The 16,120-nt window shown below is 45.2% G+C and overlaps 1 long non-coding RNA gene across 1 annotated transcript; it reads left to right on the top strand.

The window, feature by feature from the left end:
• Window positions 1–9,027: 9,027 nt before the first annotated feature.
• On the top strand, window positions 9,028–11,264 carry LOC116600680. The gene is made up of 3 exons (XR_004289752.1): window positions 9,028–9,076; window positions 10,609–10,703; window positions 11,150–11,264. It is a non-coding gene; the product is annotated as an uncharacterized LOC116600680 (long non-coding RNA).
• Window positions 11,265–16,120: the final 4,856 nt, after the last annotated feature.

The following is a 16,120-nucleotide window of genomic DNA, read 5'->3' on the forward strand; positions in this document are numbered from 1 at the left end:
TTTCTTGCAGAGCCGGCTTAGTCGTCACAGACCCCTTCAGTCTCTGCCATCCTGGAAGCTTCTTATTTCTCCATCTGTTCTGGATGACAGCCTTGCCGGATAAAGAATTCTTGACTGCCCATTCTTCTCATTTAGTACCCTGAATACGTCTGGCCAGCCATTTCTGGCTGTGGCCAGGTCTTCGTTAATGTGATGTTCCTCCCCCTGTACATAAGGAATCTCTTCCCCCTAACTGCCCTTAAAGTAGTTTCCTCCGTTTTCTAAGATGTGCAAGTCTTATTATTACATGCCTGGGCGATGTTCTGTCCTCACTGATCTTGGGGGATGTCCTCTCTGCCTCTAGGACATTGCTTGTTTTGTTTCCCAGATCAAGGACGTGCACTCTCCACTGCCCAGCCCCCCACCCCAGGATCCCAATCATTCTAAGAGGAAGATTTCATGGCCTCTTTTCATTTCCCTAGTTCTGTTCTCATGGATTCTAAGCTGTTTGTTCCAGACCTCCTCCTGCTCCTTCTTCCTTATCAGTTTGTCTTCAAGATCCCTGATTCATTCTTCTGCCTCATCTACCCAAACAGTTAGAGTACCTGTTTGACTGGATCTCATTGCTAGCGTTTTTACCTTCTTCAAATCTGCTCTCACTTCTGCCCTTAATGAATCTATGTTGCCATTAATGTTTTTCTCCTGCCCGACTGTTGTCTTCATAACTGCTACCCTGAAGTCTGTTTTTGACACTTTGCTTAGATCCATAGCCATTAGATCTGCTCGAGAGGCCAGTGTGTCTGGGTCTTTTGTTTGTTCGGAGTTCCTCCTCCTTGTCATTCTGTTGACAGGGAGCCACACACCTTTCTGACAAAGGCCCACTGTGTCTCTGTGTGTTTTCCATTACTTGTGGAAGGTCCATTTTTGCCTGGGGAATGTTCCTAGACACGCGCCCGTCAACTACCACTGCACACAGCTTTGAAGTTTTCACAATTCTTTGTGACTTTGGCTGCTGGTTGCCCTGATCTGCATCAATGTCTGCTACCTCCTGGATACTTTAGATGGATCCAGGTCCACAAATCAACCTTAAGATTTTCTTTTTAATGTTCTCTGGTTTGATTACACTTCATTTCGTTTCATTTTCTTCTCTTAATTCCAGTACATTCCCTTAGTTCCAGTATAATTTCATCTTACTTTCTTAATTCTAGTGTAATTCGATGCATTACTCCTTGCTCCTCAGGACCAGTGTATTCTTACTTTCCTCCACACACTTTGCCCACCCCTCCACCAGCTCCCCTTCAGTAACCACCAGTTTGTTCTCTATGACAATTAGCCTTGTGAAACACTGCAGTCTTTGAACTTTTCACTATGTGTCATAGGTTCCCTTCTGGAATCCATTCCCACCACAAGGAGGACTCAGTGCTGTGCCTATGCAATAGAATCTGCATTCTGAGTTTTGTTTCTGGCATTCTGGAAGATCCAATACTTCATGATTGCCCAGGATCTATGTCTTATTATTGTCTCAAAAACTGATGCTTTGGAACACCATTTGTTCTGAACATGTTTTCAACACACCATTACCTGGGTTGTCTTACATTTCACGTCATCTTTGTGGGTAGGACCATAAGAAATGTTGGTCTAATTTCATGTTCAAAGCATCAATCTCTCCACTCAAAACCTCTCATACCCACTGGTATGTTGTTGTTGTTGTAGTTGTTGTTGTTACTATTGCTGTTGTTGTTGTTGTTGGTGGTGGTGGTGGTGGTTTTGTTTGGTTTGGTTTGGTTTTCTTTGGTTTGGTTTGGTTTTCTTTGTCTATTTGGTTACCTGAGTTTCCCTCTGCCTGAGTTATGATGATTCTCTTCTGAAAAGATGAATAAGTTTTTCAATTTAGAGGCTCTTTTTTTTTTCTTTGAATTTGAAACATGGAAATCCTCCTGATTATCTCAATGGGTCTTGTATTTAGAATGCTCACTAATAGCATTGATCTGGTTGTTCATTTGCCATAGTTCAGAGGCCTCAATGTGAGGGGACAACATCTGATACTGCATACTGGGGTTTGCTTTCTGTTACGATGAGGCACACTTAATCACTGTCACAGCTTTCCTGAAAGTTGACAGACAATGTAGGTCACTGTTTAAAGTGTGCAGTTTCATGTTTGTTGTTTGTAAGGTTTTTATTAGCATGTTCACAGAATTGTGCAACAGCACGACAATGCGCTCCACAGGTTGTACATTATCCCTGCACAAGAAATCCCTTACTGCTTTGCAGAGAATCCTCATTTCCCCTAACCTCTAAGGCCCAGGGAAACAGGAATGTACTTTGCTTTTCCAGGAATTTCCTTCTTTGTGGCCCTTTGGTATAAAAGGAATAATGCATTGTGTGACCCTTTGTGCCTGCCTTCTTTACTTAGCAAATGTTTTCAAGGTCCATCAATGTTGTAGCATGAATGGGTTGGTCGTGACTTTTGTTTGGCTATTCAGCGTTCCACTGTATAAGTACTGTACAGATTGTTCCTCAGTGGAAGAACATTTGGGTTGATTTCACTTTGGGATGATTATGAATAATGCTGCTAGGAACATTCATGCATAAGATTTTGGGCGGCCATATGCTTTCTGTTTTTACAGGTATATCTCTAGGAGGGGAGCTGTTGGGTCATGTGGTACCTGGGTTGTACTATTTGAATTGCTGCAAGACTCTTTCCCAAATTACTGTACCCTTTTCCATTCCTGTCAGCAGGGCATGAGGGCTCCAATTCCTCCACATCCTCGCCAACCCTTATCTGTCTTTTGGATGAGGGATGTCCTGCGGGTATGAAAGGACAGGTAACCCAGACTGGGCTGTGGATTTCCTTCATGGCTGACTATTTTTTACTTCTGTTTGTGTGCTTCATGGTCTTTCGAAAAGGCTTAGAAAAGTGAAACACATAGTTGCTATTTAGTGGGACCTCGAGCAGGCAGGCGGCCATGTGACTCTGCCATTAAAACCAGCAGGCATGACTTATTGCGCTAAGCATGATACGCTCTAGTTCCATCCATGTTGTCGCAAATGGCAAGATTTCATTTCTTTAAGTGGGTAGGAGAAGATTAAATGAAACAAGATGGGATTGGGAGGGAGACAAACCATAAGTGACTCTTAATCTCACAAAACAAACTGAGGGTTGCTGGGGGGAGGGGGTTGGGAGAAGGGGGTGGGATTATGGACATTGTGAAGGGTATGTGCTTTGGTGAGTGCTGTGAAGTGTGTAAACCTGGTGATTCACAGACCTGTACCCCTGGGGATAAAAACATATGTTTATAAAAAATAAAAAATTAAAAAGAAAAAACCAGCAGGCATTCTGGAATTTGCCCCTTTTTAGATTGACTATTTCTCATTGATTAGATTTCTTCAAGTAAAAATTGCAAGATTATGTTTCTATTACTTACCTGCTGCTTTCCTTTGCCTTCCTTTGTTCAGCAGGGATGTGGCGGTAGCTGCTCAGTCCACATTATTATCATGCTCAGACCCTTCAGGGTGTCGCTGTACCCTGTCGGATAAATGCAAATGTCAGAAACTGAGAGGGAAAGTTGCCCCGTGTTCTCCCTTCCCCATTCTCCCAAATGAGAATGGAGATGGGTCCTTGTGACATAAACTACTCAGCATCCCCAGCCAGACCTGCAGCTGCATCCACGAATCCAAAACGCCAAGATTCCTGTGGCCAAATGCATAGAAACCCAAGTCAATTAGAACGTAGGAAGAGTCTACATGTGTTCTCTTCCATTGAATCATGTTTGTTGCTAGTTCCATCATGATGCCCACTTTAAGAAGAAAGCATTTCTCTGTGAGAGATTTATGAATTTAGATTCGAGAGAAGGAAGATACATGGACTTGTGCCTGGAGATGGCGTTATGCTTCTTCAGTATGACCCATCACCCTTCAGGTGTGCAAAGAGCTGGAAGGAACCAAATAAGTTTGACCTCGTCCACCACTAAGCTCCAAGGCTAACGGGGAGAATGACCTCCAGACACCCTGTTCACAAATTCATTAGTAGAGACAAGCACGTGCAGTGTTTTATGGAAAAAGTGCAGAAGTCTCTAGGGGTTTCCCAGTCGTGCACCTTAATGTATGAGTGGAGGAGGAGATTCCTTGATGGAGCAACATCTAAGGTAGATGCTGAGTTTCAAGACCTTGTCATCATTCTCTAAGGCCTGCTAAACCTGTGTGCTCTTCAGGCACCACATAGTGATGGAGGCAGAGGCCAACCTACGTTGACTTGCCTTGGCTCTTTCCAGAGAGATATGTCATGTATCACAGATTTGGGAGTGGTAAATATGCAAGTGGCAATGTTTTGAACTGCAATATGCATGTGGAAATTTTAAAACCTTGTTGCCCTGTCTTTCCTATTGCTTCCACTGAGGGGGAGGGTTTAGGGGTGTTGATTACATTTACTCCAATGTAACATCAAAGTCAGTGGTTCTTTCAACCCTTTCACCCTACCACGAATTTTTTTCAGTTTAAGAAAACCTAAGTCATGGGGCGCCTGGGTGGCTCAGTGGGTTAAGCCGCTGCCTTCGGCTCAGGTCATGATCCCAGGGGCCTGGGATCAAGTCCCGCATCGGGCTCTCTGCTCAGCGGGGAGCCTGCTTCCCTTCCTCTCTCTCTGCCTGCCTCTCTGCCTGCTTGTCATCTCTCTGTCAAATAAATAAATAGAATCTTTAAAAAAAAAAAAAAGAAAACCTAAGTCATTATATTTTTTCTTATTCACCCTACAACACATCATTAGTTTTTGATATAGTGTTCCATGACTCATTGTTTGTGTAAACACCCAGCGTTCCATGAAATATGTGCTCTTCCTCATAACCATCACCCGGCTCACCCAGACACCCACTTCCTCCCCTCTAAATCCCACAGATTATTCCCCACAGTCCATAGTCTCTCATGGTTTGTCCCCCACCCCCACCCCAATTTCTCCCTTGTCATTTTTCTCTTCCTTCTCCTAAGGTCCTCCTCTATCCTATTCCTTATGTTCCACAAATAAGTGAAGCCATGTGATGATTGTCTCTCTCTGCTTGACTTACTTCATTTAACATAATCTTCTCCAGCTCCATCCATATTCATGCAAGTGTCGGGTATTCATCTTTTCTGATGGCCGAGTAGTATTCCGTTGTATATATGGACCACATCTTCTGTATGCATTCTTTTCCTGAAGGGCATCTCAGCTCCTTCCACTGTTTGGCTCTCATAGACATCGCTTCTCTGAGCATTGCAGTGCATGTGGCCCTTCTTTTCACTACATCTGTATCTTTGTTGTAAATACCCAGTAGTGTGATTGCTGGGTCATAGGGGAGCTCTGGTTGTAACTTTATGAGGAACCTGCATGATGTTTTCCAAAGAGGTTCTGCCACCTCCCGTTTGCACCAACAGCGTAAGAGGGTGCCCCTCTCTCCACAAGCTAGCTTTCTTTCCATTGAGAAATGTGCTTTAAATTGGCAAAACTCTCCTCCTTATAGGATCATGTTCACTTGTAATTTGGTTGGGGGCTGGGCACATGACTTCCATGGCAAGTTCTCACAGCCACAGAATCAGAATGCGTGTGATTGAGTTTGGGATTAGGAGCCAGAGCACGCATATAATCCCAGAGTGTTGCTTATCTGAAGTATGTTTAGGAATGCCCTGATTATGCGTTTTCACCCAGCCTGCTGGTGAACACATATTCTATTGTCTTCCTTACTCAGAGAATAACCATTCTCCCACTTGTGGAGAGACAAGGGAAGATGTTCAGGGAATTCACACAAATGAGCTAACCTAGAGCATAGACTGGCTGTGTACAGGGGGGAAGATATACATCACCCAGAGAGTAAGAAAATATATATAATTCAAAAACCGCTTGACTGATTTCACTCAGCATCATCTCTTCCAGTCCCGTCCATGTTGCTACAAAAGTTGGGTATTCATCCTTTCTGATGGAGGCATAATACTCCATAGTGTATATGGACCACATCTTCCTCATCCACTCGTCCGTTGAAGGGCATCTTGGTTCTTTCCACAGTTTGGCGACCGTGGCCAGTGCTGCTATAAACATTGGGGTATAGATGGCCCTTCTTTTCACTACATCTGTACCTTTGGGGTAAATACCCAGTAGTGCAATGGCAGGGCCATAGGGAAGCTCTATTTTTAACTTCTTGAGGAATCTCCACACTGTTTTCCCAAGTGGCTGCACCAACTTGCATTCCCACCAACAGTGTAAGAGGGTTCTCCCCTTTCTCCACATCCTCTCCAACACATGTTGTTTCCTGTCTTGCTAATTTTGGCCATTCTAACTGGTGTAAGGTGGTATCTCAATGTGGTTTTAATTTGAATCTCCCTGATGGCTAGTGATGATGAACATTTTTTTTCATGTGTCTGATAGCCATTTGTATGTCTTCATTGGAGAAGTGTCTGTTCATATATCTTCTGCCCATTTTTTATATGCTTGTCTGTTTTGTGTGTGTGTGGAGTTTGAGGAGTTCTTTATAGATCCTGGATATCAACCTTTTGTCTGTACTGTCATTTGCGAAGATCTTCTCCCAAAAACCGTATACTGAGACCAAGAAAATATGACATTTAAAACTCAATATTCTGCTATTGCTTATTTCTTCCTCCAGGAGTAATTTTCATTATTTGTTCTAGAAATGTCTGGTAGCTCAGAAATAGGGGTAACGTGTGGAGATGGCGTTTTAGACCAAGAACGAATCTTCTCAGTTTTTTTTTTTCTCCCCGTGTTAACTTTATTCCCTGAATCACACTTCAATTTTCTCTGTCAACTCTATTTGGCTTGCACGATATTCCCTCTCACAGAATGTGTTAAGCAGAGCAACGATGTGTGGGCCTGGGATCAGTTTGTGAAACAAATCTGTCCTCCTAAGGCCACACATGCCTATGTAGACAGACACTGGTCTCCAGCACAGTACCTGGGGCCTACTGTGTAGAGGCACAATCACTCTGAAGGTTCACAATGACCCGTCACCGTGGGGACGTGATGAAGTATCCTGCCCCCTACATTTCAACTGTCACTCTCTGTGCTGAGAGCCAGCGAAGAGGGAAGACTTTTAGGGGCTCCCAGGATGGGAAGTTTGAATTCTTGTTGTATGGGTATGTACATATTCATGTTCTAAGGGTTGTTCTGTCAAAGGGACTAGGTAACTCTCAGTAAGTTATACTTAACTTTACTTTTTTTTAACTCTGCACCCTCCCAGTGGTCTATGGGGTTATCTAAACGTATCCTGTAATTTTTGTACTAATGTACGCTTGTCATTCTTCTATCAAGCTGACTGCTTGTCCTATCTTCTGATATTTAGGAAAATCTTCTATTTCCAAATGCCAGGGTTGTACACACTCTTACAGAGAAAACACATAGAAACACACCACAGTGCCTTCAACGGACCAGGAGATTGTTGCCCCTGCAGCAATAGTCATTGCTTTTGGAGAATTACCAGTCAAGTCTTCCTCAATGTACATGTCAGAATCTGAGGGCAATTATTAGCAGTCTAAACACAGAGGATTTTGTAAGGAATGAACCTGGAAATTCTTACGGGACTTTGTAGGTTACTGTGGACACATTCATTGGCTGTTTGAGGGATGCTGGGGACTGTGGGTGCGAAGGGACTGTGTCATTGCCCTGGTGGAATGAGTATTTTGCAACTGACTGATGGAGTGTTTGCCCGAAGGTCTCAAAGAGAGTCCAGGGGTGGGATCTCCAGGCTCTGCCCATAGAGGGAATCTTCTAAGAGGAGGCAGGAGCTTGTTCCTTGCCACTGTGTGATCTGGAGAGGATGAGCAATACTAAGACTTGGGACAGGATGTGTAGGGGGACAGAAGGAGCAGGTAGGTGCACACTGAGCCAGGGGAGCCAGGCCCACTCTTGGCCAGACCTTAGTCCAAGGCCCTCAGACCTTTCCCAGATCAAAAGGAAGTTGCTGAGAATCACAGATTTAATTTGTCACACCATTCTGGAGTCGGGGGCTGATTCATAGAGTCATAAGGCTGAGTTAAGATTTGGATTTTTCTCTGGTCAGACGCTTCATCCGAGGAACCCACCCTACACCCTACACCCTACACCCTACACCCTACACCCTAGAAAGTGTGGGGCAAGGTGCTTGGAGAAACTGAGGAGAGTCATGGTTCAGGGGTCTAGGGCATTTTCACAAGGGCCCCACGCGGGTCTCAGAAGGTCAGGGATACCCATGCCCTTGCTCTAAACACATTCTTGCTCTAGACCCATCATTCATCACTGTGGCTACTCTGGGCAAATTTCTTCTGCTCCTTACATTTTAAGTTCCCTAGTTTTCAATAATTCTGAGGGGTTTTCCAGCAGCTTCACTGTAAAACACGGGCGAGGATCCCTGCTTGCCTCCACGTCAACAATGCTGGTGTGGGATCACAGCAGAGGATAAGGCATAATCCCCATGAGCTGTGACATATCTGTCCTATGTAAACACTAAGGACAAAGCTTCCATCCTCCCTTGCTGTGGAGCCACCCACCCCACGTCTCGGGTTTTACCCGCTACCAACTGTCCATCTCATTCCCTGGCGATTCAATCGTTGAATACTTACAGAACAATGGCCAAGCACCAGTCCTTTCCTTTCCTTATGGCTTTACGTAGAGCAAATAAGTTGTTGCCTCATTTCCACATCCTAGATGAGGGAACTAAGTTAAGGTACACTGGTGTCCCCATACTCTCTGGGGGACATGGTCCTCTGAAGTGGGACGTGAACCTAGGCAACCACATATGCTCACTGTGCTGTGTGGCATTTCTCTAACGTCTCAGTTAAAGAAATATATTTGTCCATAAAATATGTCTGCTGGGGGTTTTACATGCACACACACTGTAGCATCTTCCTAACTCCCACTTTGATCCAAGAGTATCTGCTGGGCAGTGGAGGAAGAAGGGGTCAGAGGACTGCCCCATGGATAAAGTATGACTAATTTCCCTCTGGTCTTCTGCCTGCAAGTTAACAAGGGCCCTCTCCCTTGTTATCTCTTTTGCAGCTTGTTGCTCAGAGGAGAACGAGGGCAAAGGACCCAGACTGCGATTCTGGCGCAAGAGAAGAATAGAGCCAAGGGAAGAGCCAGGCAAAGGTATCATGGAAATTGCCTCCGAAGTTTATCCAGAGTACACTCTCTCTCACTTAAGTACCATATGCTAATGAGATCACCAAAAACACAAAAACGAAAACAGAAGGATGGACACATTTTTCTGTAATTCCCTGTATAAAAATTGAAATTACCCAAGTCAACTGGTGGTAGTATTGAACTGAGTTCAATCTTATAGGAAACAACAAGGAAAAGTGAATTTTGGTAAATCGAAGGGGCAGACAATGCATGAGAGACTATGCACTCTTACAGACAAACCTGAGGATTTGGGAAGGGAGGGAATGGAGGGACGGGTTAGCCTGCTCGTGGGTATTAAGTAGGGCAAGGAGTGCATGGAGCCCTGGGTGTGGTGCATAAACAATGAATGTTGGAGCACTGAATGTTTTTAATAATAATAAAAAAGGAACAACATCTCCGGGTAAATCTTAGAGCTTATTTGAATCTGGAATATTGGGAGATATCGATCTCGTCCTGAATCACTGTTCTGAAACTTTATACTTTAGTGCAGAGGACTCACAACAGGTTTAGATGAACAAAAATGCTGAACAGAGAATACAGAAAATTTCCATAAGCTACGCCTCCAGTTTTCCCTAGGAATAACTCCTTCCTTGGGTGTGGAACATTTTTTTACAATCAGTGCAACCGTATCCAAATGTTTTAGTTCATTCTCAGTCCATAATTTACCCTAAAATGCATTTCTTGTGATTTGAGATTCTATGAGTTTTGACAAATGCATACGTCAGGGATTCCCGCATGTGGCACATACACAATATTTATACCAATGTTCCTAGCACCATGAATCACAGCTGGAATATGCAGGCGGAGAAAGACCTATATTGTCGGATTCCACTGACAGACCTTATACAGAATAGGCAAGTTCCTCGGGAAAGAAAGGAGAGTTACCAAGAGTTAAAGGCAGGAGGGAAACTGGAGTTATTTCTTCGTGGGTCCAGAGGTATTTTCAGCCTGGTGAAAGCTGTGACTTCTGGGTAAATTGTAGGAATGGATACAAAGAGCTCTGAATGAAATTACCACTCCTGAGCATAGGCTTACAAAAGATTTTAAGCATAAATAGTACGTATATGACATCCCCATTAATCAGGAAAAACGCAAAGGACTAGGTGATGAAGAGAGAACCTGTGTGAGTGTGCACATGGAAGTTGAAATAGTCCTTCGATATGTGGAGCAGGGGGAATTGACACTGGGTAGGATGCATCACGGGACTCTGTCATGGAAACAAGGCATGCCGTTAGTGTTTGCCTTCCTTCACATTGACTATTTCACACTGATTAGAGCCCCTTAGCTGAAAGAGGAAAGACTGTGTTTCTCACTACTTTCCCACTACTCTGCTTTGCATTTTTTCGTCCACCAAGTAGGTGGGCCCAGCCGCAGCTCAGTCCTCACTTGTTCACCCATCACACGCATGCATTTGTAGCTCTGTGTTCACATCAAGCAAAGCACCCTGTTATTCCTTTGCAACACAAGCGATGTCCTGACCGTTCCTCTGTCTCTTCCAGAACCTCAAGAGGGCCCACTGGTGCACCTTGCAGAGGACAGTGTGGAGGAAGCCACGCCCTCTCTCCCCAGGGTAAGGTCATCTTTCCTTTTCTGAGTAAGAAATATCTCTAATTCTCTCTCTCTCTCTATCTCTCTCTTTCTCTCTGTCTGTCTTTTGTTGCTCAATCCTATTCAGGTAGGGGAATCTCAATGTATAGTAACAATATGCAATTTCCTTGCTTGGGGCCATACTGAGTAAAGGTCTATAACCAGCTGAGAGCTGAAACAAATGGTAGTAGAAATGGCAGCTCACTGTGCTGTGTGGTGTTTCTCTAGTGTGTCAGCTAAAGAAATATATTGGTCCATCAAACCTGTCTACTGGGGGTTTTAAAGGCACACACACACTGTAGCATCTTCCTAACTCCCACTTTGATCCAAGAGTATCTGCTGGGCAGCTCAGCAAGAAGGGGTCAGAGGACTTGGATAAAGTATGACTAATTTGCCTCTGACCTTCTGTCTCCAAGTTGTCAACAGCCTTCTTCTCTGTTATCCCTTTTTCAGGACAGCACAGCCAGGACAGACAATGTCCTGGCCCTGCCTATAAGACCATCCCTGGGGAGGAGATCTAGGAGGGAAAGTCACCTGTGGCCCCACACTGTCCTGGATAAAATAGAAGAAGAAGGTATCGTGAAAATTGCCTCCTGTCGTTCATCCAGAGTTCTCTCTCTCTCACTTAAGTACCATAAGCTAATGAGATTGCAAAAAAACAAAAACAAAAAGAAAATCAAAAGGGATGGCACATTTTTCTGTAATTTCCTGTGTACAAATTGAAATTTACCAAGTCAACTGGTCGTAGTTTGAACTCAAAGTTGGGTCCAATCTTCCAGGAAACAATAAGGAAAAGTGAATTGTGGTAAATCGGAGGGGCAGACAAAGCATGAGAGACTATGGACTCTTTTTTTTTTTTTTTTTTTAAAGATTTTATTTATTTATTTGACAGAGAGAGATCACAGTAGGCAGAGAGGCAGGCAGAGAGAGGGGAAGGGAAGGAAGCAGGCCCCCGCTGAGCAGGGAGCCCGATGTGGGACTCGATCCCAGGACCCCGAGATCATGACCTGAGCCGAAGGCAGCGGCTTAACCCACTGAGCCACCCAGGCGCCCGAGACTATGGACTCTTACAAACAACCTGAGGATTTTGGAAGGGAGAGGATGGAGGGGTGGGTTAGCCTGCTCGTGGGTATTAAGAAGGACAAGTAGTGCATGGAGCCCTGGTTGTGGTGCATAAACAATGAATCTTGGAACACTGAAAATTTAAAAAAAAATGAAAAAAAAAAAGAAACAACATCTCTAGGTAAATCATAGAGTTTATCTGAATCTGGAATATTGGGAGATATCGACCTCTCCCTGAATCACTGTTTCCAAACTCAATATCTGACTGGACAGGATTCAAAACTGGTTTAGATGAACAAAAGTGCTGAACAGAGAATATAGAAAATTTCCGTAAGCTTCCCCTCAAGATTTCCCTAGGTATAACTCCTTCCGTGTGTGTGGAATTTTTTTTTTTTTTTATACAATCAGTGCAACCGTATCCCTATGTTTTAGTTTATTCTAAGTGCATACTTACTCTACAGTGCATTTATTGTGATTTGAGATTCTATGAGTTTTGACAAATGCATATGTCAGGGATTCCTATGTGGCACATACACAATCTTTATACCTATGTTTCTAGCACCATGAATCACAGCTGGAATTTGTAGGCGGAGAAAGACCTATATTGTCGGATTCCACTGACAGACCTTATACAGAATAGGCAAGTTCCTGGGGAAAGAAAGGAGAGTTACCAAGAGCTAAAGGCAGGAGGGAAGCTGGAGTTATTTCTTCTTGGGTCCAGAGGTATTTTCAGCCTGGTGAAAGCTGTGACTTCTGGGTAAATTGTAGGAATGGATACAAAGAGCTCTGAATGAAATTACCACTCCTGAGCATAGGCTTACAAATGATTTGAAGCATAAATAGTACGTATATGACATCCCCATTAATCAGGAAAAACCCAAAGGACTAGGTGATGAAGAGAGAACCTGTGTGAGTGTGCACATGGAAGTTGAAATAGTCCTTCGATATGTGGAGCAGGGGGAATTGACACTGGGTAGGATGCATCACGGGACTCTGTCATGGAAACAAAGCATGCCGTTAGTGTTTGCCTTACTTCCCATTGACTATTTCACACTGATTAGAGCCCCTTAGCTGAAAGAGGAAAGACTGTGTTTCTCACTACTTTCCCACTATTCTGCTTTGCATTTTTTCATCCACCAAGTAGGTGGGCCCAGCCGCAGCTCAGTTCTCACTTGTTCACCCATCACACGCATGCACTGCAGCTCTGTGTTCACATCAAGCAAAGCACCCTGAATAATTCCTGAGCAACACAAGCGATGTCCTGACCGTTCCTCTGTCTCTTCCAGAACCTCAAGAGGGCCCACTGGTGCACCTTGCAGTGGACATTGTGGAGGAAGCCATGCCCTCTCTCCCCAGGGTAAGGTCATCTTTCCTTTTCTGAGTAAGAAATCTCTCATATTCTCTCTCTCTCTCTCTCTCTGTCTTTCTCCCTCTCTTTGTCTCTCTCTCTCTCGTTTCTCATTTGTATTCAGGTAGGAGAATCACAATGTACAGTACCAATCTTATTCGCGTTTTATTTGTTTAGGACCTTGTTGAGTGAATTTGTCTAACAACTGAGAGCTGGGGAAAAAAGAAATGGTAATAGAACTGACAGCACAAGTTCCATGCATACTAGGGAGCCTTTTCATTCACAGAAACTTTTCTTTCCTGAAAAAGAATGTTGTATTTGCTGACCACAATGGACTACTATCATGGAATGATGAAGCCTTTTCCATAGGTGTCCTCTTTAATTTGTGGGAGCCTTCCACCCTGTATACGTTCCAGTTTCCTGAAATCATTGGAAAACTGTGTATACAAGGGTGTGACATTCATAGTGATTCTTTTCTCTTTTTGCAGGTGGAGGTATGAAGAAACTCCACATTGTCCGTAAAATTTAGGTAATACAGAAGGTGGGGGGGGGCCCTGACTCTTTGGAGAAACACCCAGGTTCCGGTTCCCACATACAATGTGGGTCCAACCTGGAGATAAGACCGGAGATCCCTGAAGACAAAACAAAGGGACCCTCTGAGACTGCCACCACCCCTGAGGTGGGTTTAGAATCACTGCTCAGACATCGCCTCTCAGGAGGAAGCAGCACTCCATGTCATGCCCAGTGCACTTCTGTGGAACACTCAGGCCATCTACAATGACAGCACTGGACAGCCTTCCAGTTCTTTCCCCCCTGCCTGCAGCAAGGTCCATTCCCCCTGCCCCTGTCCTCTAGCCACCAGCAGGAATACACAGTAGGAGAGATGCAGGAAGACGCACGACTACCAGGGCCCAGTGGCCACCCTGGATTCCAACTGAGGGGCAGCTCTCTGAGTCCTCTATCTCAGAGGACACACAGCTGTGTGAGAGCCCCTTCTGGTCACCTCTTCACAGTCACTGTCCCCAGCTCTGACCAGCTGGCTCACTGAACCTTGCTGACTCCCAAGTATCAAGCAGGGCTCACCTGCTGTGTCCCCAAACCACTGCCCCTGCCCCCTCCATCTCACCAGGCAGGGCGTCTGCATGAGAAGCCCATCGCCTGACTGGCCAGCTCCAGAAGCATCTGCAATCCTTTGTCCCCATTTATGGTGAAGCTCCTCCCGGATTCCAGTCTCATGGGGAGAGGGAGGAGGCCCTCTGCAACCCAAGGCCTCAGGGACAGCTGGAGCACATGCCAGTTGTGCCTTCCCTACTGTTCCCAGCACGTCTGAAATGGGAGTCCCCCACAGATTCTCCTGTTTTCAACTGGTAGAGCTCCCCTGCCACTCCGGTCCTAGGAGTGCCCATCCTCAGACCAGCCAGTGCATCACTACTGCTGACACTTCCTGCCTGTTACCGGCACACATTAAGTTCTGGCTCCCCAGCCAGCCTCTGAACCTGAGGTCAACCTCATAGACACGTCTGTGTTTAGAGCCACTACTGCCCCTAATATCACATTCCCAGGGGCCCACCCTCTCGGACCTCCCTGACTTCAGATGGAAGAACCCTAGCATTGCTGCCTGCCCAGCTGCATATATGGGGTCTTTCCCCAGGCCTCTTTCCCAGCAGATCTAACTCCGGTGAGCACAGCAGGAGCATGCTTTCCTTGAAGATGCTGCAACCATCCCCTGCTCAGGGCTTAAACTGCTGGATCAAGGACCCTGATGTTTGCCTCCAAGTCTGGATTGTCTTTCTTGGGGCCCAAGTGGCAAGTGCTTGGCCTCAGGAAATAGCTTCCTTGAGAATGACCCAATGTCCGTCTTCCTCCCAGGCTGGACCACGTGTGAGCCTCATTTAGAAATAGAGAAATGTATGGATAGGTAGGCCTGACTCGGTGCTGCTGGAGCCAGCTGAGTGCCTACAGATACAGCACTCCAACCACAGCCCCTGTCCTGCACCGTTGCATAAAGATGGATGTTTTAAGCCTGTTGTTCAATCCGTGTGGCCTTAGTGTTCACAGGGCACTTGATGGAAGTACTCATATTTCCCTCAAAGCCTGGATGTGGTGGGACTCCTTCTGCCAAGCTTGACTCCTCCCCTCTCCCTGTTTCCTTCCCCACCCCCCCATATCCTTCCAGAACTTATTAGAAATCCTCATTTCTGTTCTTCTATATGATTCTGATATTCTTCTGCTCTGTCCATCAAGGATTCAAAAGCACTGATTTGGATGAGGGGTGGCACGACAAACAGACCTGTTTCAAATTTCCTGTGGCTCGGCTAACACAACATAGAGAGTAGCACACTTTGGTAGCTAGGAGAACTGAGCCCTGCATATGAGAGTGTGTTTGGAACTTAAGGATGCAGTCCAGGGTATTGAGGGTCCCAGCGGATGGATACACCAGGAGACTTATACCTGCCTGCTGGAACTGCAGCTGCTCAAACTCCTCTCAGACTTGGAGCCGGCTGGACATCCTTACTGTACACACACGATACGGGAAGGGGGAAAAAGGAAAAAGAGAGAAGGAAGCAAACCCTTCCTTAAAGATACCCTTAACAAATAGAGAACAAGGGGCGCCTGGGTGGCTCAGGTGGTTAAGTGTCAGCCTTCAGGTCAGGTCTTCGGGTCCTGGGAACAATACCCACATTTGGCTCCCTGCTCCGCAGTAAGACTGCTTTAACTTCTCCTTCCGCCCCTTCCCGCACCCCTGCATGGGATTTTCTCTCTCTCTCTCCCTCTCCCCCTCATTTTATGTTTATTAAAATCTTAAAAAATGGAGCTCAAACTGAGGGTTGATGGAGGGAGGTGGGTGGGTTTGGGCTTCATCGGTGATGGGTATTAAGGAGGGAGGGCACTTGATATGATGAGTTCAAGGTGATTGTTGTATCCAAGTGATGAATCACTCAATTCTACTCCTGAAACCAGTATTGCACGGTATGCTACCTGGCTAAAATTTAAATAAAATTTTGAAAAGAAGA

This window comes from Mustela erminea, chromosome 1, assembly GCF_009829155.1.
Source record: "Mustela erminea isolate mMusErm1 chromosome 1, mMusErm1.Pri, whole genome shotgun sequence".
Taxonomy (NCBI): Eukaryota; Metazoa; Chordata; class Mammalia; order Carnivora; family Mustelidae; genus Mustela; species Mustela erminea.